Consider the following 26,389-nt stretch of genomic DNA (forward strand, 5'->3'; position numbering starts at 1 on the left):
TGACTTCGGCTCAGGTCATGATCTCGTGGTTTGTGGGCTCGAGCCCCGCGTCAGGCTCTGGGCTGATGGCCCAGAGCCTGGAGCCTGCTTCCGATTCTGTGTCTCCCTCTCTCTCTGCCCCTCCCCCATTCATGCTCTGTCTCTCTCTGTCTCAAAAATAAATAAAACATTAAAAGAAAGAAAGAAAGAAAGAAAGAAAGAAAGAAAGAAAGAAAGAAAAGAGTACCCTTAACTTAAACATTTTTTTTTCAGCATTTTTTTCTCTATAGCTACATATTCTGTAGGTTGTTCCTTGGTTAAACAGAGATGTACATTCATATTTGTTGACACAGAAAGATGCCCACATCACATATAATGCAAATACATGTATATCATACCATATATTTTTATGCATATATGTGTATATGTGTTTATCCACACACACACTTAGAGAAGAGAGATACATGCACATACACCCTCCTAGGGAGACACTTGGAAGTATAACAGGTATTAAATATTATCTGTAATAATCCGTCTCTAGGTGGTAGAATTTGCATGCTTTATACTTTCTTCTTTGTAGTTTCCTTTTTTTAATTTAATTTTTTATTTAATTTTATTTATTTAATTTTATTTTTTTATCTTTCAAAATGTACATCCAAATTAGTTAGCATATAGTGAAACAATGATTTCAGGAGTAGATTCTTTAATACCCCTACCCATTTAGCCCATCCCCCCTCCCACAACCCCTCCAGGATCCCTCTGTTTGTTCTCCATATTTAAGAGTCTCTTCTGCTTTGTCTCCCTCCCTGTTTTCATATCATTTTTGTTTCCCTTCCCTTATGTTCATCTGTTTTGTCTCTTAAAGTCCTCATATGAGTGAAGTCATATGATTTTTATCTTTCTCTGACTAATTTCACTTAGCATAATACCCTCCAGTTCCATCCACGTAGTTGCAAATGGCAAGATTTCATTCTTTTTTTATTGCTGAGTAATGCTCCATTGTATAGATATACCACATCTTCTTCTCATTCATCCATCGATGGACATTTGGGCTCTTTCCATACTTTGGCTATTGTTGATAGTGCTGCTATAAAAAGGGGGTGCATGTGTCCCTTCGAAACAGCACACCTGTATCCGTTGGATAAATGCCTAGTAGTGCAATTGCTGGGTTGTAGGGTAGTTCTATTTTTAGTTTTTTGGGGAACCTCCATACTGTTTTCCAGAGTGGCTGCACCAGCTTGCATTCCCATGTAGTTTCTATAGATGAATTTATTTTACAATGAATATGTATCTGTTTCCCCCAAAGAATAAAGTTTTTATACAATAATACAAAATATTCATAGGCCAGAAAAACTTATACCATAGGGAATAATAGCACACAAAAAAGTATTATTTTCTAAATTGTCACTTGAAAGGAGAATAAAAAGCCCATTTTAAAGTAAATATCGCTGGTTTCCTTCATTAATAGCATGCCAGCCTATCGAGAGCAGTATTTTTCTAAGATTCCAGAAATTTCCAGGTGTCACAGTCCCACATGTTTCCTGGCAGTGCTCTCTTTCCTAGATGCAATGTTGTTTCCTCTTGCAAAAAATATTTACACAGAAAAAAGTTACAAAAGAAAGGCACTAACTCACCAAAAAAAAAAAAAAATTAAAAAGTTTTTTTTTAAGTTTATTCATTTTTGAGAGAGAGAGAGAGATACAGAGAGAGAGGAGAGAGAGAGTGTGTGAGCAGGGAAGGGGCTGAGAGAGAGAGGGAGACACAGAATCTGAAGCAGGCTCCAGACTCTGAGCTGTCAGCACAGAGCTCAATACGGGGCTCGAACTCAGGAGAAGTGAGATCATGACCTGAGCTGAAGTTGGATGCTCAACTGACTGAGCCACCCAGGCGCCCCCTCACCAAAAAGTTTGAACTCTTTTGTCAGATAGGATTTGCAGACTGAACACAACCAGCCTTACCTTAGCCTATTACGTAAAAGAGATTTTTACCCTGACATTTATTACCCTCACCCACACCCCCGAAGAACTGCTAGGTGATTTCTCCTCTTTACCCTGTCCTTTAGCACTGATCAGTTTCCCTATAGTTCCTCTTCATGGCTCCAAGTTGCCAGCGAGTTGCTCCCTCCACTAACTTGTTACATGACCTTTTAACCCAGTAACTCCCAGTTTATAATTACAATACTGAAAGAAGCACAGACTTTCCAATGCCCATCACCACTGTAAAATCCAAACATATACACATATTAACACATACACAGTAAAACATTGTCTGCTTCCAGTATTGTGCCAGTTCTTCAGGATTAATGGCCTTCAACCTGCTGGAATGTCCAAACTAAATATCTTCATATGCTGGGCTATCCAACCTGAATCGTCAAATAGTAAGTGATGTTTTAAAATTCACACATCTGTAATCTACTCAACAAGCACTATGGTGCCACACGTTGTGGTAGGTATTTTCATGTCGATTATTTCTAACCTGCCAAGAACCACCCCCCCCCATACTGTTCTCCATAGTGGCTGTATCAATTTGCATTCACACCTGAAGTGCACTAGGGTTTATGTGGGAATTCTTTATGCTAAGCTTGCCAATGAATCCACCCCATCCACACCAAATCTATAAGAAGGGGCAAATGGGATGTGTCAGCTGAGCCTGTCCTTATTTTAGTATGTAAGCAAAGTTTTCTAGCTGCCCCACTCAACACACTTCCACTTATTGGTCAGAAATATATTAGGAGGCCGGTTCTGGCTGCAAGATGTCCAGGGAAGGGGGCTGTAGCTGGGGTAAGCTGACCAGAGTGTGGGTCGAGAGAGAATACAAGAAATGAGGGGAGCAGTGAGAATGAACTGAGCAGAAGCTGGGGGAGAGGACCTGTCACCATCACGGGGGAGATAGTTGGTGGGCATGGGAGATAGAGGGTGGATGATGCAGATGCCTTTGGCCATCTTTGCCATTGCACTTCAGACTTGCCCTTGCAGGGTGGCTTGTATAAAATGGATTTGCCATGTCTCTTTTTTATTCATTCCATGCATATCGAGAGTCTAGTACATATTCCCAGAAGGTTTTTAAAGGAACACATAATTCGATTGCATGGGCTATAATAAAAATAAATATATTGTACCAATAGTACCTGACTTGCAGTGTTTCAACTTAATGATTTTTCGACTTTACAATGGTGTGGAAGTGATACACATTCAGTAGAAATCACATGTCAAAATTTGAATTTGGATCTTTTCCTGGGCTACCGCTATGCAGTACTGTACTTTCATGATGTGGGGCAGTGACAGGGAGCCATAGTTCTTGGTCAGCCACACAATCAAAAGGGTGGACAACCAGTGCATTTACAAACCCTTCGATACAGGAGTACTGATGCATAGGGACACTTGTACCCCAATGTTTATAGCAGCACTCTCAACAATAGCCAAATTATGGAAAGAGCCTAAATGTCCATCAACTGATGAATGAATAAAAAAATTGTGGTTTATATACACAATGGAGTACTATGTGGCAATGAAAAAGAATGAAGTATGGCCCTTTGTAGCAACGTGGATGGAACTGGAGAGTGTTATGCTAAGTGAAATAAGTCATACAGAGAAAGACAGATACCATATGTTTTCACTCTTATGTGGACCCTGAGAAACTTAACAGGAACCCATGGGGGAGGGGAAGGAAAAAAAAAAAGAGGTTAGAGTGGGAGAGAGCCAAAGTATAAGAGACTCTTAAAAACTGAGAACAAACTGAGGGCTGATGGGGGGTGGGAGGGAGGGGAGGGTGGGTGATGGGTATTGAAGAGGGCATCTTTTGGGATGAACACTGGGTGTTGTATGGAAACCAATTTGACAATACATTTCATATATTTAAAAAAAATAGGAAAACCAGGATTAAAAAAAAACAAAAACAAAAAACAAACCCTTCTGTACCCTTACAATAATTCTGCTTCTCACTTTCAGTATAGGATGCAATAAATTGAATGTGATATTCAATACTTTATTATAAAATTATAAAATGGGCTTTGTGTTAGATGATGTTTGCCCAACTGTAGGCTAATGTAAGCGTTCTCAGCATGTTTAGGCTTGGTCAGGCTAAGATGATGTTCAGTAGGTTAGGTGTATTAGATGCATTTTAGACCTAGGATATTTTCAACTTATGATGGGTATATTGGATGTAACCCATTTTTAGTTGAGGAAGATCTGTATATTATATATATTTGGTCTTTGTCCTTGGTTCCTGGCACAGAGCTCCTAAACGTTTTGGAATTTCCTGAATGATAGGAGTGTTTTTGTTACACATATTGAACCGCTTTATAACACACCTGAGCTGATACTGAAGAAGGGACTCAGAGTGGAGTTCCCAGATAGCCTCAGGATGGGGACTGCTCACCAGGAAGACTAAAACCATGATTAGCGGGTGAACCATTGGGGACTGAAGGGGGCTAAGGATTGGGTTATAAAAACTCGTGAACAACAAGGTTTGGAGAGCTTCTGGGTTGGTGAACACACGGAAATGTAGGGAGGGTGGCGAACCCAGAGAGGGCAGGGAAGCTCTGAATTACCTTCCACACCTTGGTCTATGGGTCTCTTCCATCTGGCTGTTTCTGAGGTGTATCCTTTATAATAAATCCATAAATGTAAGTAAAGTGTTTCCCTGAGTTCTGTGAGCCATTCTAGCAAATTATTGAACCTGAGATAGGGGTGATCTGTGGGAATCACCAAATTTAGAGTCAGCCAGCCAAAAGTGTGAGTAGCCTGGGCACCTCATTTACCGCTGGCATCTGGAATCTGGTGGTGGGACTGAGTCCTCTAACTTGTGGGATCTGACGCTAACTGTGCAGATAGGGCCAGAATTGGAGAATTGATGTTGGAAAAGACATTATCTATGTGGTGTCAGAGAAAAAGCCAACTGCAAAACCCAAAAAGGCAAAAACAAAAATAAAAACCCACAAACGACAATGAACTTGCCATCTTCTCCATGAATTTTGACATGGTAGCAGGAATCAGTATTTGCACTAAAGGTCTTTCCTTAAAAGTGGCAAGACAGGAATTCTTTCAAGCTGAGAGAGCGGCCACATTGGCATACATCTCGGAGTTCACAATGCTGGGAGTTTAGGTCGGTAGATGCCACATAAGCAGTGAGTCAGGCCAATTGTTCTGTTGCCACTGTGACCCATCCCCTGTGAGTCATGTCTTTAAAAGAAGAAATCGACCGCCCAAAACGAACCTTGGTTTGCTAAACTTTTAGAACACAGAGAAGAAGCATGGTTTTCTCCCAGTCACATTGAATAAACACAGCCACGTTGTGAGCCTTAGACCCTTGTTATGGGTTGAACTGTGTTTCTCCCACACCCCCCAAATATGTTAAAGTCCTAAGCCCCAGCCCCTCATATTGTGGACTTATCTGATTATCTCAGATTGTGGACTTAAGGTGAGGTAACACAGGTGTAGGAAGGACACTTCTCCCAATATGACTGTTGTCTTTATAAGAAGAGGAAGAGAAATACGCATGAGAGGGGAATCCCATGTGATGATGAAGGAGAGACTGAAATGCCACAGCTATAAGCCAAGGAATTCCAAACGCTGCCAGCTACCAACAGAAGCTGGGAAGAGGCAGGGAGGGAATCTCCTTTACAGGTGTCAGAGTGAGCATGGCTGATACCGTGATTTCAGACTTCTTAGCCTCCAGAACTGCAAGACAGTAAAGTTCTGTTGTTTTAAGGCAACTAATTAGTGGCACTTCATTATGGCAGCACTAGAAAACTATTGTAACTTTCATATATATCTTTTTGTCTTCTACTATATGCTATAGAAAATGTACCAGGGAAGATTCAGGTTCCTAATAGAAAAGAAATTCTTTACTCCTTAGTGTACTGAGTGTTGAGCAACTGATTCTTAAACTAGCGTTTCTTCCTGGCATTTGGCTTAGAATTCTTTATTCTAGGATTCTCTTACTGAAGGATTATCGGTAGGATATTTTACATCTTTGACTAAAACATAAAAATGATAAACTTGGGGCACCTGGGTGGCTCAGTTGGTTAAATGTCCTACTCTTGATCTCAGCTCAGGTCATGACCTCACGGTTCATGAGATTGAGCCCCATGTTGGGCTCTGTGCTGACAGCGTGGAGCTTGCTCAGGATTCTCTCTTCCTGTCTCTGCCCCTCCCGGCTCACACACACACACACACACGTCTCTGTCTCTTTCTCTCTCTGTCTCTCTCAAACTAAATTAAAAAAAAAAACTTAAAAAAAATAGTGATAAACTCTAAACTGAGACTGGAAAAATTTTGACCAGTAGGGCTGGGCTATAGGTGGTGTTGGCAGTGGTGATTTGTCCAATCTGCACCCTCACCTCACACTGAATGTCACTTCCAGAGCTCTCCCTTAAGACCAGGTTATGGCATGTTACCCTTAGACCAGTCTCTTCCCTGTGTTTGAACTTCCTCCAATGTGTCATTGGTTGTCCCATAATAATCTTAGCTCCTGTATCATGGATTGGTGGCAAGAAGTGTGACGGGTCTGATACCTTTCCTACTTACAAGTTAGCAAGTTCTCGTGGATGACGGCAGAAGACATGAGACTCCTAGATCAGAGAGAACAAGGACTATCAATCACAGCAAAAGTAGTAGATAGATCTTCATGTTCATCTCCATCAGTTTCTCATGGTCCCCAAGTCTCTCCAGGGCAATTCAAGGAGCCCATGAGGGATACCTGCAGACACACTGAGTTGCATTACAGAAGAGGAACACTCATCTTGGGGAATCCACCACTTTTATGACATTCCCACTCCTAGTCTGGGGGAGACGTACCTCATCCCCTAATATTGCTTCTTATGAACATGATCCTGAAAATGGCCTGGTAAACAGCAGTCAGAGCTGTGCATTCATGGCATACCAACAAACAACGTACAGGAATGCCCACTTTGCCCATGGCAAAATGGCCTCTCTGGCGTGCCAGAGCCTTGGCAAACTGTAGACTGCCCGAAATCCAGCCTACCGCCTATTTCTGTACATTCTGTAAGGTAAGAATGGTTTTTACATTTGAACCCTAAATAAGAAAATTATTACACCCGCAAAAGAGGATTCTATTCTTCTTATTAATAGACTTGTGTTACAAAAAAGTGTACTCAATTATTATTGAAACTCTTTGAGTTTCGTCAATTAAAAAATAGTTTTTTGTTCTGTAAGTTCCTATAAAACATTATCGATTTTTGCCTCTCAGCCTGAGAACCGTAACTCTTGACAGAAAACATTTGCTGGCTCCTGATCTAGGTAATCGAGAGAACCTTCGCAATGGGTCCTGCTTATGTGACATTTTTGTAACTGCTAATTTCACAGCTAAGCTTAGAGGGAATGTGTGACTAACCAAATTAGTTCAGATGTCTGCGGATTCTTTATTTAAATGTAGTTTTTGAATAGGTAAACATGAACATTATTTCATTCAAATCAGAATTCAAAAGGTTCCTTATCAGCCTTTCTCCACTAGCCAGCTAGATCTTTGAATCTTCTAATGCCAGAGCTGAGTTTTATCACTGAAAAACACCTTTGCTTTATATTTAGGCTGATAATAAAAGAGACTAGCGTGCTTGAATTAGAGAGATAGAATATTGCTTATCTAAATTTTTTTTTTTTTTTTTTTTTTTGGCATCCAGCCTGTCTGGATTAATTTTATTTAGTATACATATATAAATGTCAAAATAGTTACAGTTGATGTTTCAGTTACGTATTGGTGCATAACAAACTACCCCCAAACTTAGTGGCTTAAAGCAATAACAATTTATTATTTCTCCCAACTCCATGAGTTGACCAGGTGATTGTCCTGTGTTCTGAGGTGTCAGCTGGGGTGCTGGGACTTTAGAAGGACAACATAGCCTTACTCACATTGCGGCAGTTGGTGCCGGCTGCCAGCAGGGGGCTCAGTTGGGACTGTTGACTGGGGACAGTTGTTCTCTCTGTGAGTCTCAGGAGACTGCCTGAGCTTTTGACTGCGTTCAAGTTGGGCTCTAAGAAAAAGCATTCCAAACCCAGTCTAAGGAACTACCTACCACCACTGAAATCTATCGATCAAAATATATCAGAGAGATGTACCCTGGTTGTGTAAGACGTTAACATTATGGGAAGCCAGATGAAGGGTATGCAGGAACACGCTATATTATGTTTGTAAGTATTCTATAAATTAAAATTATTTTAAAATTAAAAGTTTACAGAGAAATGGGTCACAAGGTTAGCCCAGATGTAAGGGGCGGGGAAATGGACTCCAGCTTTTGATGGGGAGATGACAAGTTATATTGCAAAAGACTATGCAGGATGGGAGGCATTACAGGACCCTAGTGGGCTTGTAAATTCTGTTCAGGACGTCTTAGCCAAGGCATGATTTGGAGTGTGTGTGTGTGTGTGTGTGTGTGTGTGTGTGTGTCTTGTTTGTAATGCTGTATCACCTGATTTTAAGAATCTTCCTTTTTTCACCTTTGAACCAGCTATTAAGAAGTATTTCTGTGTTCATATTGCCATTTACTCCTTCTGGGATCACATTTTCTGAGCATGACTCAGAAAAAAATAGATTGTCTGAGGTAAGGCTAAGGGGCATTCCCTGACTTGACTATTGTGACATGCTGACCCCAAGTCTGAGAATCAGACATGTAAGCCCACTGTGTGCACACAAAATGAGCTAGAGTAGAGAGTATTTTCCCCCAAAGCCTTGGTCTAATTTGGTTACATTGCAACTTCTAGGATCTAGATGAACTGCTGATCATCAGCATTGACTTTGGGAGCTAATAAAGCAAAAACACCCTTAGATTTTAAAGACTGGCTGTGATAAATCACAAGCCATTTGTAAACATCTTAGGATTTATTTATGACTACGTTTTGGGGTCTACTTTGGTCTTTCCTGAAGTTCCAAATTCCACTTGCTGCTCCTTTAAACTTCGTTCATACCCCAGCATTAGATACAGGATTTATGAGGAAAGAGTAAGAAACCTGGGATTATTTGACATGGAAATGCTATAAAAAATGTCTTTATTTAGGAAAGCTCCCTCATCATAAATGAAATTGATCTATGTTTTACTTTTTTGTACTATCTCTATCAGATATAGTATAAGAAATATGCTAGTTTTCTAAAATGAACTAGAAAGATTTCCATCTTTGTATGCTCAGCAGTAATTTAATTTAAATAACATGGGAGACACCTGTTCTTTGAAGGTCAGATAGAGGATAACTATCTGTAAAATCACCCGGGCAGGGCACATTTTTTTAAAAGTAGATCTTTGGGAGTTTTTTCAATTTTTTCAGTCATAATTGGTCTATCCAGGTTTTCTATTTATTCTTCAGTCAACTTTTAAAATTTATATTTCTAGAAAATCAGCAATTTCATTTAGATCTTCCTATTTATTGGCAAAAAGCTACACATGATACTTTATTATAACCTTCCAATGTATCCCTGTGTGTGATTTTACTGCCTTTCTCATTGATAAATTTGTACATTTTTTAGCCTCTTTTTCCTTGATTAATCTTAGCTATTCTTTCTCTTTTTATTGCCTTTTTGGGGGAAGAAATAGCCCTGATTTTGTTCATTAATTCTACTTCTATGTTTGCCTTCTAATTCATTAACTTTATTAATTTCTTTGCCTTTGTGAGTGTACTCTCAATTTACTGATAATGGGTATTATAGTTGCCCACATTGGTAGCAGGAGACATGGTGAAGAGGAAGGGCTGTTGGATGTGATCGGAGCTTCTAAAAGGTGACTAGATGAAGTTTGAAGAGGTGAAGACCACTTTTCATTTATTATGAGACACATCCAAAGAGAGTCCTTTTGAGTGATTTCCCTGCAGTGTAATGAATAATTTAAAGATGTTTTGAGTAAGTGGAGCATAAAGGACAGAAAAGGAATAAAATGAGCACCCTTAGGGGTGGTCAGGTGGGTCTACCCTGCTCTGACTGCTGTCAAATTGTTTCAAAGCAATTAAGAGCTTCATGGCTTCTAGGAAAAGAATCACTTAGAAGATCAGATTTCTAAATTCAGATTTATGAAATGTCTGATTATTCAGTGGTACTTTTTCTTCCATCAGTGCTATGAACTTCCCACGTCATGGTATGGAATCTCTCCCTTCTTGAAACAAAGGAAAATTCCTACGGACAGAAATGTTTGGGTCGCTAGGAAAGCAAACTATCCTCCTGTAATTCTTCATCACTTAGGGGGAAAAACTAAGATTGAATTAGGAAGGTAGGGCTCTGTCTCAGGCTTCAAAAGCTAAAAACACTAGTGGACAAGTAATTCCTTGGGTTCTGTCTTCTAGGATCATAATATCTATCTTACTGAATTTAATGCAAAGCAAACACAATTTTTCCCAGTATTTCGTGTAAACCAAATTACCATGCATTTTTATGTACTGCTCTCAGCCAAGGCCAACGATTTGAATTATATCCACCATCTTTAATCCCCTAACCCCAAGCACATGGATATCCCCCAAACCCCTGACGCAGAAATTGTTCACCCTATTCTCTTCCATTCTGTTACTGTCTTGTCACAGGACCTGGAAACTCCTCAGTGGCCCAATTTTTTTAAATACGTTTTTAATGGTTGGTAAAAATAAATAGAAAAAGAAGAATATTTCATGACATAGGAAAGTTACATGAAATTCAAGTTTGTGCCCATAAATTAAGTTTATTGGGACACATCACACCACACTTGTTTGTTTACGTATTGGCTACTTTCAGGCGACCATAGTACACTGAATAGTTACGGAGAGATGGTATGGCCCATAAAGCTGAAAATGTTTGCTCTCTGGTCTTTTAGAAAAAATTTTGCCGGGACACCTGGGTGGCTCAGTCGGTTAAGCATCAGACTTTGGCTCAGGTCATGATCTCACGGTTTGTGAGTTCGAGCCCCGCATCAGGCTCTGTGCTGACAGCTTGGAGCCCGGAGCCTGCTTCAGATTCTGTGTCTCCCTCTGTCTTTGCCCCTCCCCTGCTCATGTTCTCTCTCTCTCTCTCTCTCTCTCTCTCTCTCTCTCAAAAATAAACATTTAAAAGAATTTAAAGAAATTGTCAACACCTGGCCTAGACTATGAATGTGATGCCTGGAACAGTGCAAGTCCAATGTCATATCAAAACTTCATCTCTCGGTCAAATGGAAACTTCTTCCTTTCCTCTGGCACACACAGGCTCTATGCTTCTGCATACCTAGTCCTCCACCCTGCTCCTTATATTTGTTTGTAGCGATGCTATAACAAAATACCACATGCTAGGGGCTTCAACAGCAATTTGGATTTCCTACAATTCTGGAAATGAAGCTGGAAGTCCGAGATCAAGGTGTCAGCTGGATTGGTTTCTTCTGAGCTTCCTCTCCTTGGCTTGTAAATGGCCATCTTTTCATCCCTGTTTCTTCATGTGGCTCTCCCTCTACATGTATCTGTCCCAATTTCCTTATTTTCTAAGGGTACCAGTCATACTGGGCTAGGACCCACCCTGATGACCATTGCAACTTAACGACCCCTTTAAAGACCCCAACTCCAAATACGCTCACCTTCAAAAGCTCTGCAGGTTCAACTTCAATGTATAAATTTGTGGGGAGTTGGGGCAGGGGCGTGGAAAGACACAGTTCAGCCCATAAGACTCTTCTACTCTTTCTCTTTTACTCTGCTACTTCTGACTTGTCCAGGATCAGATCAGGGGAAAGGGATGAGGGTTGAAGAGCAAATGCATTTTATTTAGCTGGTGCTATTGTTCCTTCTCATGAAGCTGTCGAATGCCTCCTTCCAGGACAGACTTTGAACTGTTGATTTCTCTAGAAGTAATATTATCGTTTCTTTGGACACTCCCTCTCCAGCAATGGCCTCCACCCTGTACCTTGACACTGGTGACACACTCTCTAACTGATTGCTCCTTTTCAGCTCTTGCCCAGCCAGTGGTACCTTCCAGCCAGTTTTCTTGCTATACTTTGGCCCAACAGGCAGTCCTTTGGGTTCAGGTCCTTTCTAGCTGACTGAAGCCTGGCTACCCTCCTGAGGATGACAAGCACAAACACAAAGGTCACACACCTTATTCCACATCCATGGAATTGTAGTTGTTTCCCTCTACTGCAGTTCACTCTCCTCCTGCTGCCATTTTCATGGGGACCCTCATTTTCATGGGGACACATGTCAGAGTCTTCCAAGGTCTTATTATATTCCATTCTAGGAGCTACAAAGGAAGCAGGGGCCATGTAGGCCATGCATTTCCGGTAAGACCAGGCTAACAGGTTTCTGTAGGACAACAAGCACTCTCTGGGGACTCCTAGCCAGAACATCCTCTCTGCGAAGACTTCTCTTGGGGCTCCCTCACTAGGCCTGAGGTGGGGATGGTAAGGAAAATGCTACAAAGAATCCTCCCTCATCCTTTATATCCTCGAGGTGGCTGGTGACATTTGAGCAAAGATTTAAAGGAGATGAACAGCAAGGGAAAAAGTGTGAGCCAGCAAAGTGTCTGACATTCCAGAGTGGGATGAGTAAGGAGAAGACAGGCAGGAGATGACATTTTTTAAGGTACTGTAAGTGGTAATGTAAGATGATAACAGTAGGAAACTGGGTGAGGATTATGGTTAATTAAATTGCGTCCTACCCCCACCGAATTCATATGTTGAAGATTTAACCCCGTTGTGACTATATTTGGAGGTAGAGTCTTTAGAGATATCATTAAAGATAAATTAGATCATAAGTGGGGAGTCTTATCCCAATAAGACTATAATTAATGCCTTTATAAGGAGAAGAGACCTCAGACTTCTCACCCTGCACGTGCACATGCGCGTATGTGTGTGCATGTGCACAGAGGAAAGACTATGTGAAGACACAGTGAGAAGGTGCCTGTCTACAAGCCAGGAAGAGAATCTTACCAGAAACCAAGCCTCAGCACCTTGATCTTGGACTTCTAGACTTCAAAACTGTGAAAAAATAAATGTCTGTTGTTTGGGTCACCCAATCTGTGCTATCTTATGGCAGCCCTCTCAGGCTGATACAGGTATATGGGAGCTGTCTACTGTCTGCAACTTTCTTATAAATCTATGATTATTTAAAAATAAAAAGCCTGGGTGTGCCTGGGTGGCTCAGTCTGTTAAGCATCAGACTCTTGATTTTGGCTCAGGTCATGATCTCATGGTTCATGAGTTCGAGCCCTCTGTTGGGCTCTGAACTGCCAGCATGGAGCCTGCTTGGGATTCTCTCTCCTGCTCTTTCTGCCCCTCCCCTGCTCATTCTCTCTCTCTCTCTCTCTCTCTCTCTCTCTCTCTCTTTCTCTAAATAAATAAATAAATAGCCTTAAAAAGTGAATAGAGAAGAAAAAAATGCCCCAGAAGATAACATATCATCAGAGTGCAGAAATACAACAATAGGCTTATTTGGGGAAGAGATTCTTTTCCATCTCATTGTTTTAAGTCAACCACTGCTATTTTCTTTTTTTTTTAATTAAAAAAAATTTTTAATGTTTATTTATTTTTGAGAGAGAGAGAGAGACAGAGTGTGAGCTGGGGAGGAGCAGAGAGAGAGGGAGACACAGGCTCCAGGCTCTGAGCTGTCAGTACAGAGCCCAATGTGGGGCTTAAACCCATGAACTGTGAGATCATGACCTGAGCTGAAGTCGGACACTTAACTGAGCCACCCAGGCACCCCAACCACTGCTATTTTCTAGTTTCATTCTTCTATATTCCTGCATTACCTCTCCTGCCTTTTTCATTGTGCTTCCATATGAATAGTTCTCCACTTTGTGAGCCCTCCTACTTCCCTCACCCGTTGTATCAGTATATTGAACATCCTTGGTTTGTTGAACAATAGATGTTACCAGAGTGAAGCAAGGATTCTGGATCCAGTATATTTTGAAAATTCTAGGTGAAGCAACATTAAGCAGGTGTGTCTCCAGTTTAAAAAAAACAAACAAACAAGTTAATATAAAGATCCTGGTTGTGGAACCAATCTTGCCCACCTTTAGTAGTAGGTCCTTAGGATGATGTAGCTCTTTTGTTTCAATGGGAGGGTGCTGTCACCTATTGTTCTCACCTTTGAGATCTACTCTGAAACCCAAAACATTAAAATCAAATTTCACATCCTCTGACACTTCCACTGCTTTGTGCTTTGAATGTATATTTTCTTGCCACATGTTCCCACTTTGCTACCACTGATACCTACTCATTCTTGGCCTGGCTTCCCTGTAAAGCCTTTAAATGTTCCCTCAACTAGAGTTTTAGATTAATTGCTTAATTCTCCTGTGTCAAGGGTCTGATTTATATTATAGATAATTGCGTGCTTTCTTTATTAGATTGCAAGTTCTTGTTGGCAGAGAGTTGAGGAGGCGTGAAAATATGGGGAAGGAGGAGAGATACTGAAATTAAATCAAGATGAGCTGTACTGAGCATCCCACTACAAGGGGAATGAATTTTTCCCCATGGTGTAACTGAGGGGATCTTTTCATGGTTTTTTGTGCTCTCTGTATTCTTTCAAATCGTGACTTTGGATAATTACTTTTGTAGTAGTTAATATTGTCAAAATTATGGTAAAATGTTGGTGCTTTTGTAATGATACCTGAAATGCATGAATCCTGTCTTGCCAGAAGATCTTCGTCTCCAGGAATTCCTGGCAGAATTAAACACTCAAATATCAATAATGGTTTGTGAGTTGAAGCACCCCTTATAAGCACTTGCACAGGGCCTACTGTCCCAAGGCAAGTGCTTTGATAAAGTCTGAGGTTGAAGGGTCCAGACCAGGCTGGAGATATGAGCAGATCTTCTTCCTTTGTCCTGAAAGGGCGAAAAGCTGACATTTAATGAGATGGGAAAGATTTTGGATGGAAACAGTTTTGGGAGGAAGAGCAGGAGTTCAGTTGTGAATGTCTGAAGTTTGAGATACCTATTAGACACCTAACTGGAGGTGTTATTAAGCTCTTTGATAAGAAGCTGCTCTCAGGTAAGATATAGGCCAGACAAAAATTCAGTGGGCCTTAATAAATGGTTAATATTTAAAGTCATGAAATTGGATGAAATCATTAAAAGAGTCTAGGTAGAAAAAGAAAGAGTTCCCATGATCTCTTGTATTGTTCAATCACTGCTCTTTCAGATGTATTTGAGGTTGAATCTTTTGTAGATTATGATTGTGTCACAGGTGTGGTTGGTTACGGTTTTTATTTCATGTTGAAAAAAAGTTAAAGACCCAAGCCAATTCATAAAATCAAATAAAAATAGAAATGATTGAAGAATAGCTTAAAGATTCAAATAAAATCCCAAATCTTCTATGTGTATTACATATTGTTGCTTACTCACCAACATCCATTCCATGCCAACTACTTAACCTAAACTGACCACAATAATCCCATTCCCCTGCCAATAAAGGTTTAACAGAAGCAGGCCCAGGACAATTTCAAAGACAAGCAAGGAGAGGCTTACCAGAGTCATCTGAAATGAAGCTTTTAGACTGCTAAGAAAACACTATGGGAAAGACAGCTAGGTTTTCTGTCTTTCCCACTCAGTCTGAACAAGAAAATTCATACTACTGCAGATCTATGTCTTATAAACATGAGTGTAACCAACCTTGGGATGATTGGAGATTGCCCAGTAAGGACCTAGGTCCTTGTTGACATCACTAGACTGTGAAATTAACCAACACAGAAATCTGGCCAACAGTTGTGTAAGCTAATAAATATCCTTACAAAATCTTAAGCCAATTTCAGTATCAAAAACTGCAGCTCAAAGTATCCTAATAAATGCATCCTGTGTGTGGCATAAAACGAATTGTCTCTAGGTTCTCGGAGACTGTAAATAAATGGTATAGCTAAGTTTGGACTAATTGCATTCTTCATAAAAGCTGTGATAGTCTGCCCAAGAGATAGTTGGCTTTTGTTTGACTTTGGAGCATAGTCCATACATCTCTGAGTTAAGTTGATTTCAAGAGAAAAAAAATCTCCATAAAGTTTTTTCTGTAGTTTAACACTACCATATAATGACAAGGGGCAAGAGGTGAAGGGCGATGTTTCTAAAATAGATAATATATACTTAAGAGTGAAAGAAAGTCAAAGAAAGTGATTGTCAGAATCCATTCAGGGCCCTCCCAGACTCCCTTTGTGTCTGGACTCCAACGGTCTTCAGAGTCTATGCCATTCACTTGGCATGTGTTACCGGTGACCTTGTACATTATAATAATCCGCATCATAATTATGAACACATGCTGCACAAAGTAGCTGTGATATGTATCTTGTTTAATATGCAGTAATTTAATATGCAGCCTATATCTTGTTTAATTCTTTTGTATTCTCTGTTCTAGGTATAATGATGTAGGGAATGAGGAAGCTGAGATTCAAAGAAGTCAAGTCACTTTCTAATGTTATCCCTTGCTGCACATATGTGTACCCCTGAAATTTACATGTTGATGTATTAGGTCCTCAGGTGATGGTGTTAGGAGGTGGAGGTTAGGCCTTTGGGAGATGATTAGGTCCTGAGGGTGAAGCCCTCATGAATGGGATTAGTGCCTTTGTAAAGGGGCTCTGGAGAGCTCCTTCACACATTCTTCTGCCATGTAAGTATACAATGAGAAGTCTGTAATCCAGAAGGGGGTCCTTACCCAGCCATGCTGGAACCCTGATCTCAGGCCCCCAGCCTGCAGAACTGTGAGTGGTTAAATTTCTGTTGTTTATAAGCTACCCAGTCTGCAGCCCAAATGGACTAAGACACCCCTTTACTAATAGCAGTAAATCAGTCTAGGTTAGTAGGGCATCCGAGGCATTTAGTCTCAAACCTAGACAGTGCCTGGCACACAGGGGCACTCATTAAATGTTTATTGAGTGAATGACTCAATGTCCTCTAATTGTTACATTGGGTTTCATAGTGTATCACCTTGAACTCAAATCCTGGCCACTTCATTACCTTATCACCATCCTTAGATGACGGTTGTTAGGACTTTTGAATAAGAGAAAAATAATTCAATATATTTCCAAATAATCTCCTTTTATACACTGACAATGTCTTTGTGCAGAACAGCCCCACATACTGTCACCATGACAACACAATGTCCTTAGTCCCATTCAGACCATTAGACACACTTTATAAATAGAATATTCAGCTACATTCCACCCAATTTTGCCTTAACTTCTTTTGTAATAAACCCAGAGAGAATAAACAACATATTAAGTTTTGCTTTAAAATGCAGAATATGCTGCTTTCGTGAGGTTTTTATTTAATAGTTCACACAGTCATGTGAGACTTGTCATGAGCATTTAACACTTAGAAACTGTTTTGTTGCCTTAACAAGTAGCCCAGAACCTTCTACCTGATAGGTGTAAAATTAGGTGCCAGAAACACAAAGATAAACAACCACAGTTTTCCCTCCCTCAGGACACTAACGACACAACACGGGATACATTCATGTGTATGACGCATAAACCTGTAAACTTAGAGAAATACGGTCAGATAGTGTTACCTTCACTTCCTCTAATGCAAAGACAACCTATTATCAATGTCTTCTTATCGCTGCAGTCAGGTGTAGGTTCTACTCTGAGAGTCTCAGCTTATGATGACACTGAACGGTTTATAACTTGTCAGATCACAAGACAACCAATTTAGGGAAGACGAGAGATAGCACATTAATTCCAAACAGTGAGTTGTCTTCTTGCTACATTTCAAAATATATTTGGTGAAGAAGCATTGTCCTTTACCTCGGGCAATAAAATGTGCTCCAGGAAAGTTTCCCGAAAACAAAAAAATTCCACTTTAGTTAATTATATTTTATAATTCGTCTTAACGGTCATCTTTCAGATGTTTCTAGGGATAGGAAAAGTGTTCAGAACTGCCTAGGATTGCTAATAATAAGGATGATGATAATAGCTATTCCTGAGCACTTAGTATGTGTTAGGCGCGGTAATCTGCCCATTTAGATTCATTGTTTCGTTTAATTCTTACAATAATCTAGTGAGGTGTGTACCATCATCAGCCTCATTCTAAAAATGAGGCATCTGGGACTTGAAAGAGATTAAGTAGTTTGTTCAGCTCCTAAATGGTGAAGGGGAAGTGTAGGAATTTCTAGACCTTATTCGCACTCATCTTCATTAGTAAGAGGTACGTTTTCATTTGTTCTCAAGGCAAGTGTCACATAGAACATTTGTAGCAGGATTTTGACTACAAGTAAATATTTTAGTAAGCAGAGGCATTTCTAGTCCTTTGCCATATAGCTTGTTATTAACTGGTCTGCCATGAGTAAAACCTACTTCCTCTCGCTCTGCAATACCAAAATATCTCCAGCTAGACTCTGGAACCCGCAACAGTACCCCTGAGGTCATTGTGATGTTGACGTTTCTATTTAATCTCCTTCTCCTGGAGCCCTGTTCTGTATCCCTGACTCACAGCACATGCTAATGGCTCCAGGTGGCAGTGATGTAAGGAGCCTTGGTTAATAAGCCCATTAGCAGTCAGCACTGCTGTGGGTGGAAGAGAAAACAATTCTCTGTTTGGGATGAAGTAAAAAAAAAAATGCGCATTATACACTAAAGCAACAGAAAGAATTGGGCGTATGACTGAAAGGCATGGTTATTATTCCCTTCCTGACCCCATACTGTAAAATACTCATTAAAATATTTTATTCCCAGCTGTCCATGACTGAGAAGTATTTCTTAACATTGAAAACAGAAGAAAAAACCCTGAAGTGAAAACCTGAAAGTTAATGGGAAAAATAGGTTTCACACAGAGTCCTGTAAATGGGCCAAGAAGAAAAATCAAAGTTGAAAGGAAGAAAGAAAGAAAGAAAGAAGAAAGAAAGAAAGAAAGAAAGAAAGAGGAGCTGTTTGGGATTTCAGAGTTCATGGGTAACCCTCCAAAGTGCTGGCCACTTGAAAGCAAGTTGAATATCCAGAAATCTGAGACTACAGAGTAGCCTAATTGCTCGAATCCAAGATGACTGAGGAAAAAAGGAGGCTGTTCTGTAAGATTTTTGTCTTCTAGGGGTGATTAAAAATATGGTCCTGATTCCCAGACACAAGGTTGGATGAACCTAGACCCAAGTTTGTCGACCTCAGTGCCAGTGACACTTTGGGCCAGGGAATTCCTTGTTATGGGGGCTGTCTTGGGCACCATGGGGTGTTTAGTAGCATCTTGACCTCTGCCCACTGTCCAGTAGGTGCTGGGAGCATACTCCCCGTCCCTCGGTCATAACAATCTAAAATGCATCCAAACATTGCCATGTATCCCATGTGGGGCAAAATTGTCCCCAGTTGAGAACCAGTGGCTTAGACACTTCATTTTCCAGTTCCTTTTATGTGCGGTGACCCAACTGACCCTCCTTCAGGAGACCTGGTAACACAGTGTCAACCCAGAGACCTTACAGTCCTTCAGGTGGCTTTGAGTTTCAATTCTTTCACTTGGTAGCTATGGCCTTAGTCAAATTACAAAATAATAATATCAGTAGTTATTATTAAGTGCTTATGCATTCACTTTTCAATATGAATGCTTTCAGAATGCACTGAAGGAGCCAGGAAATCTACTAGGTTCTAGGGATACAACGTTGAAATCACAAAATAATAGTGACTCTGCTGTTGTGGAATTTAGCAGCCTGGCCATGAGATGGATATTAACCAAACAACTGCCCACATAGCGCACAACGACCAGGTCAGATGAATGCTATGAGGTAAAGTACATAGCATGAATATGTGCATAGGTCCTGTGGTTAGAGAAAACAGCAGGCATTCTGAAAGATCAGTATGGTTGAACCATAGGAACCATAGGTCAGACACTCTTTCCCTGGAGGATAGCAGGGAGTGGAGGTACATGTGGCATGACATGAACACTATTAATACTCTTATATATTACACGAGGGTCTGTAATGTTGTCACTTATCAAGGTCAAATGACTTGAGAGTGGGGAAGCTGGAATTTAAGACCATATCTGTTGTACTTCAGAGCCTGTGTTCTTTCACTATTTAATTATTATTATTAATATTATTACTTATCATTGCTGCCTCTTCATTACACTGTCATAGTTCTTCATTTGATTTATTTTTAATAATGAAACATTTTAGACTTCACAAAGATGTAGAAAATGATAGAATAAATATCTATGTATCTGTCATTCAACTTCAGAAATCAAATATTACCAACGTGGTTGGGGTGCCCTGTGGTCTGCTCTCAGAACCCAGTTCCCTCCCACAAACCATGCTCACCAGTGGTAACTACCATCCCGAATCTGGTCTGTTTTTTTTCCCCAAGCATATCTTTACACATTTACTACATATACGTGTAGCTAGCTGAAAACATCTAAAGTACCATATAAAATATCAAGTTATGTGTACCCTTCAATAATTTACCCCAGTGCTTTCTTTTGAGGTTTATCCCTTTTCTTTTTTTTTTTTTTAAATGTTTATTTATTTTTGAGAGAGAGAAAGACAGAGACAGAGACAGAGACAGAGGATCTGAAATGGGCTCCACGCTGACAGCACATAGCCTGATTCAGGGCTTGAACTCACAAACTGGTGAGATCATGACATGAGTAAAAGACGCTTAAAGAGACTGAGCCAGCTAGGAGCCCTATCCATTTTCTTTTGAAGTGTATGCTTGCTGATACATGAAGCTCTAGGTCATTCACTTTCATTGCTCTGTAGTATTCAATGTATGACTGTGCCACAACTTATTTATTCATTCTCCTATTGCTGAATTGGATTTTGTTTAACGTTTTTTTTTTTTTTGCCATTATAAACCGTGCTGCAATAATATTCTCGTACATACCCTCTTGCACACAAGTCTAGGAATTTCTCTGAAGACTGTATCTAGAAATTGCTACATTGAAAGTATAAGCATCTTCAATTTTACTAGACATTGTCAACTTGATTTTCAAAGTGATACCAATTTAAAAACCCTAAGCAAGTATGTGATTTTTGTTCCATATATTCTGCAAACTGAGTCCTCTGTCAGTTATACAGTGTTAAGGATTTCTGTCTGTATCTTGTCACTTATTTATTATGTCTGTTGTTATGCAATAGTCAACTCTAACATAATCAAATCTATCAATCCTTTTATTCCTGGAGTGTAGTTTGAGGAAACCAAAGAAATGAATGAGTTATAGAAATTCTTTTCATATTTCGAAAAGCAATGGTGTGTTAGCAATACGCAATGGTTTGCTTTTAATTTCCTTTTCATGCCTTTTGTTATTGGTTTGTCTGTAGTAGTTTCTCACCTGCAATTGAGTTACGTGGCGGGAAAGGCAGAACTTGGGGCAACTACTTTGTCATTGGAGATCATGGCAGAGGTGGCACATTTGTGTCAGCAGCTGTGGCAATCAGTGGCTTTCTGATTTGACAGCTTCCAACTGTGGACAAGGGAGCAGCTCCTGGAAGCTCGGCCCATTTCTGAAGTTATTCCAACAATTCTGTGAACTGCCTCTATCCCTTAAAAAATCTGTCTTACACTGGTGGGAGTGGAATCTGTCGTCTATCACTAAAAACCTACCAAACACAGATGACTATGACAGATCATCGCATTCTCAGTAGAGCTGAAATTAACAACAGGAAAAGAATATAACCTTTGAAATACACATTCAAATATGGTTGATTCGCATAGTCTGCACCTGATACTATGTAAAGTGTTTGCAGTACAGACGCCAAGGATTTCCCTGTGTGAGCTTATAAATCTAAGTGTGGGGTATGAGGTGACCACGGAGGGTGCAAGAAGAGATTAACAGATAAAAATAATAAAATATTAAACATGGTGGTAAAAGCTACATATAAAGCTTCCTACTCTTTGAAGCCTGACACCTTTTGAAATCAAAGAAATTGGGAGGGGAGAAAGGAGACCGAGGAAAGAAGAAAGGAAAAAAGGAAGAGGGAAAAAAAGCAGAAAAAGAATATCTGACACTTTATAAATATTATTTGACCCTCATGATGTACAAACATTATCTTATTGAAAATGTCATCACAATACAGCAAATATGTTGAGAATATTGATCTGATTTTAGAGGTAGAAACCAAGGCTCTGGGATTTAAAGCCATGTACACCTATCCCCAGACCCCTCTCTTTTTTTAACTTAATGTATGTGATGGGGCGGGGAGAGACTTAGTTAAGATTTCTGGTTATTTTTTGCAAAGTTATCAGTTGAATACCTAGTCTGTAAAATAGAATAAGATTTTGCATTGTGAGCACTTTTTCCCCTTGAACTTTAATTAGAGTTTGATGATCTTTTTCTGCTACATAAATTCAAAATTTCATACTTTGGACATTTCTTGGACAAATCTGAAATGAGGACATGCATGTTTCCAGATATTTCTTCTCACTCCTGAAAATTGTGCTGATTTGGCCTGATAGTTTCTATAAGTAACTCTGTGGGATGGTTAAGGGTACAGTTAGGAAGACGCCTGCCAGAATGAACTGCACATTCATGACAACACAGAATTCCCTTATAGATTTGAACTAAGCAACCATATAAATGAGCAACCTTCTCAAGGGCATGCTGCATCACCAATGGAGTTTACTTAATTTATTTTGACAACTACTTCTAATTACTTAATATAACACATATTACATGGGTAAGAAAAATGCATAGTAATATAACACCCCATTGCCATTTCAGATCAAGTGAGAGGTGTATGTATGTATTTGCCAGGCATTTGTGGGTGTGTAAATGTGTGTGTGTGTGTGTGTGTGTGTGTGTGTGTATGTTTGGAGGTTTTATTCAAAAAACTTGGAATTTCAGCAGTAAAGAGAGATTAAATTCTATGTTGAATGTGAAAAGACTCTTTCATTAGTAAATACTGCCAATTTTCAGCTCTGAAAAACTGATGGATAAAATTCACTTCAGGTTAAATTATATACTAAAGCTAACTTAAATGTCAGTCCTTTTTTTCAGACATTCTGTTATGTGTTAATCTAGCGCCCCCTTGTGTAATACATTTTAATAACAAACTTTGGCAGTCTATTTCTATACTGTTTTGATTTCTAATTCTAAAGGATAATAGTCATTGGATAATGGCATTATTTTATCTTCTTTGTGTTTTTTTTTTCCTTCGTCTTCAAAGACATACGTAATAAAAACTATCCGAAAGGAGCAAGACTGAAATTTGCAGGTTTTGTGCTATGCCTATGACTGTCAGTAAACAAAAAAATATGTTTATGAATCAGGACATTTCTTTAGAAAACCAGGTGCACAATCAAGAGACCAAGGAAAAATAATTTTGCAAGACAGGAAAAATAATTTTGTAAAACCGGACAATTAGTTCTCATAGATTCTTGGAATTTTAGGGCAAGAAGAAAATGTGGAGATCTAGTGAGGGACAGAATATGGTTGGCACTTGTTTTTCCTGTATAAAGGCTGCTGTCACTGTGTGGGGCTAGAACAGGCTGATGGGCACTGTTAGTGCTCCAGAGCATGGATTTCTTTTTTTCCTTCTTTTCAAGTTGTTAAGTTCCAACTAGTTAACATACAGTGCAATATTGGTTTCAGGTGTAGAATTTCGTGATTCATCACTTATGTACAACACCCGATGCTCATCCCAAGTGCCCTCCTTAATGCCATCACCTATTTATCCCATCCCCCATCTGCCTCCCCTCTGGTAACCATCAGTTTGTCCTCTGTAGTTAAGAGTCTGTTTTCTTGCTTTGCCTCTCTTCCCCTCCCCCATTATGTTCATCTGTTTTGTTTCTTAAATTTCACATATGAGTGAAATCATATGGCATTTGTCTTTCTCTGACATATTTTGTTTAGCATAATACTCTCTAGCTCCGTTCACTTCATTGCAAATGGCAAGATTTCATTCTTTTTTATGGCTGATTAATATTCAAATATATATGTATACACACATATATAGTTGATAATGCTGCTATAACATGTGCATGTATCCCTTTGAATCAGTATTTTGTTTAGAGAAAGAGAGAGCATGAGCAGGGGAGAGGGGCAGAGGGAGAGAGAGAAAATCTTAAGCAGGCTCCTCATTCAACGTGGAGCCTGATGTGGGACTCCATCCCACAATCCTGAGATCATGACCTGAAATCAAGAGTTGGACACTCAACTGACTGAGCCACCCAGTCACCCCCAAATCAGTAGTTTTGTATCCTTTGGGTAAATACCTAGCAGTGAAATTGCTGGGTTGTAGGATGGTTCTATTTTTAACTTTTTAAGGAACCTCCATACTGTTTTCCACAGTGGCTGCACCAGTTTGCATTCCCACCAACAGTGTAAGAGGGTTCCCCTTTCTCCACACCCTTGCCAACACCTGTCGTTTCTTGTGTTGTTAAGTTTAGCCATTCTGACTGGTCAGAGCACGGTTTTCTGACAAATTTATTTTCTAAAGAAATTGTGGTAAAAACGTGTAGCATAAAATACACCATCTTAATTAACCATTTTTAAGTGTACAATAGTATTAACTATATGAGCACTGTTGCGCAACAGATTTCTAGAACTTTCTCATCTTGCAAAACGGACACCCTGTACCCACTGAACAACAACTCCTCTTTTCTCCTTTCTGACAATTTTTCTTTTTTCAGGAAATCTCACGTGCACATCAGTATGTGAAGAGACACAGACAGTGCTGTTCTAGTCAAAGGCTGGGTGGGTGGCACCCCGTCTATTGGGCTCTCCTCTGGGTCGCTCCTCAGGCTGTGTACTCTCTGAATTCTTAGGCTTCTCAGAACTATGATGGTTTGACATCACAATTACAGATTTTGCTCTTCCCCACTATTAAGGGTTGAATTGTGTCCCCCCACATTCATATGTTGAAGCCCTTACCTCCAGTACTATAGAATGTGACCTTATTTGGAGATAGGGTCTTCACAGAAATGATCAGGTTAACATGAAGTCATTGGGGTGGGCTCTAATCCAACATGACCGGTGTTCTTATAAAAAGGGGGCTTTGTAAAGATGAAGGCAGAGATTAGAGTGATGTACCTGGAAGCCAGGGAACACCAGAGGTTTCTGGTAAACCACCAGAAGCTAGGGGAGAGAGCTGGAGCAGATTCTCTCACAGCCTTCAAGAGAACTAACCCTACTGACCCCTTCATCTTGTACTTCTAGCCTCCAGAATGAACACATTTCTGCGGTTGAAGCCACCTGTTTATTAGTGGAACCCTAACAAACTAACAGCCCACATTCACTGTCAGTGGCACTGGGGGTTGTTACCGCTGCCTGACGTAGCATCGCTAACACAGACTTAAGAGTCAGCCTGAGCAATTACAAATCCCCACGATGCAGGTGGGCCAGATCCGGGGACTCCGAGGGGGTCTGGCAGAACCAGCTAAGAGAGTCTGTGGCCTTCACACAGGATGGAGATCAAACTTGGGCTGGCAGGGAGTGAGAGCAGAGTTTATTGAAGACATAGAGAAGATAAAGGTGGAGGGTCTGGGAGACTCAGAAAGGAAAAGGAGGATGAGTCTTGTCTTTGTTTGGGATCTGGAGTTTTTACCGAGGACAGTGATCTGGTGGATGTATCCTTTCAGACAACCAGGAACTGGTCGAACAAGGATGAGTGCTCAGGTGTCCTTCACAAGTCACTTACACCCGGGAGCCAAGGGTCTTGGGGGTCAAGGTATTTGGAGTCAGTGGTCTTGAAAAACGTTCATGGCCACCTCACCCAGACACTCCTTAGATGTCACCTGTTGTGCTGGAAGACTCCAAAGAAATCATTAACTTCTTGACCTTTATGAGATGGACACACATTGAGTCATGTGTAAGGTGGGGATGCAGGTCCTAGCTAGAAGCAGGAAAAGAAGCAAAGGAAAAAAAAAAGACAGTTTTTTCCCTTAGGTTTCCCTGTCTCGCCCAGAGATATGACAACTTTGAAACGCAATGCAATTAAATATTCTATCACGGAAAGTAATTAGCTCAGTGAAGAATATGTTTTGAAATTGCCCCTGAAGGGGAGCAGAGGATGCCTCCCCCAAATATTCCTCTTTGGCCTAAGGATTATCTTCAGCTGGTTATTTTGAAGAAACAGACACAGGAATAGTTCTGAAAATGGAATAGAAGTTACCCTTTTGGAAGGGACATTTACACTTCTGTCCCAGAAAGAGGATGATTACATTTCTACAAAGTCTCATCAATGTTAGGGTGCCTGGGTCACTCACTCAGTTAAGTGTCCCACTCTTGATTTTGGCTCAGGTCATGATCTCGCAGTTCCTGGATTTGAGCCCCGACGGGCTCTGTGCTGACCGTGCGGAGCCGGCTTCGGATTCTCTCTCTCCCCTTCGCTCTCTGCCCCTCTTCTGCTTGTGCTCTCTCTCTCTCTCTCTCTCTCTCTCTCTCTCCAAATAAGTAAATAAACTTACAAAAAAAAGTCTCATCAATGCAGCAGGAAAGGACTTAAATTGGCCACCATACCATGTTTACTGTGCTTTGCCTGATAACTTCCCATAAACTAGACTATTTTTCCTCCTCTATACCCAGAAGATTGCTGAATATTTATTTTTACGTGGAATTGTTTTATTTTTAATTTTTAAGTTTTTATTTAAA

The sequence above is a fragment of the Panthera uncia genome, assembly GCF_023721935.1.
Source record: "Panthera uncia isolate 11264 chromosome B2 unlocalized genomic scaffold, Puncia_PCG_1.0 HiC_scaffold_24, whole genome shotgun sequence".
NCBI classification, from domain to species: Eukaryota; Metazoa; Chordata; class Mammalia; order Carnivora; family Felidae; genus Panthera; species Panthera uncia.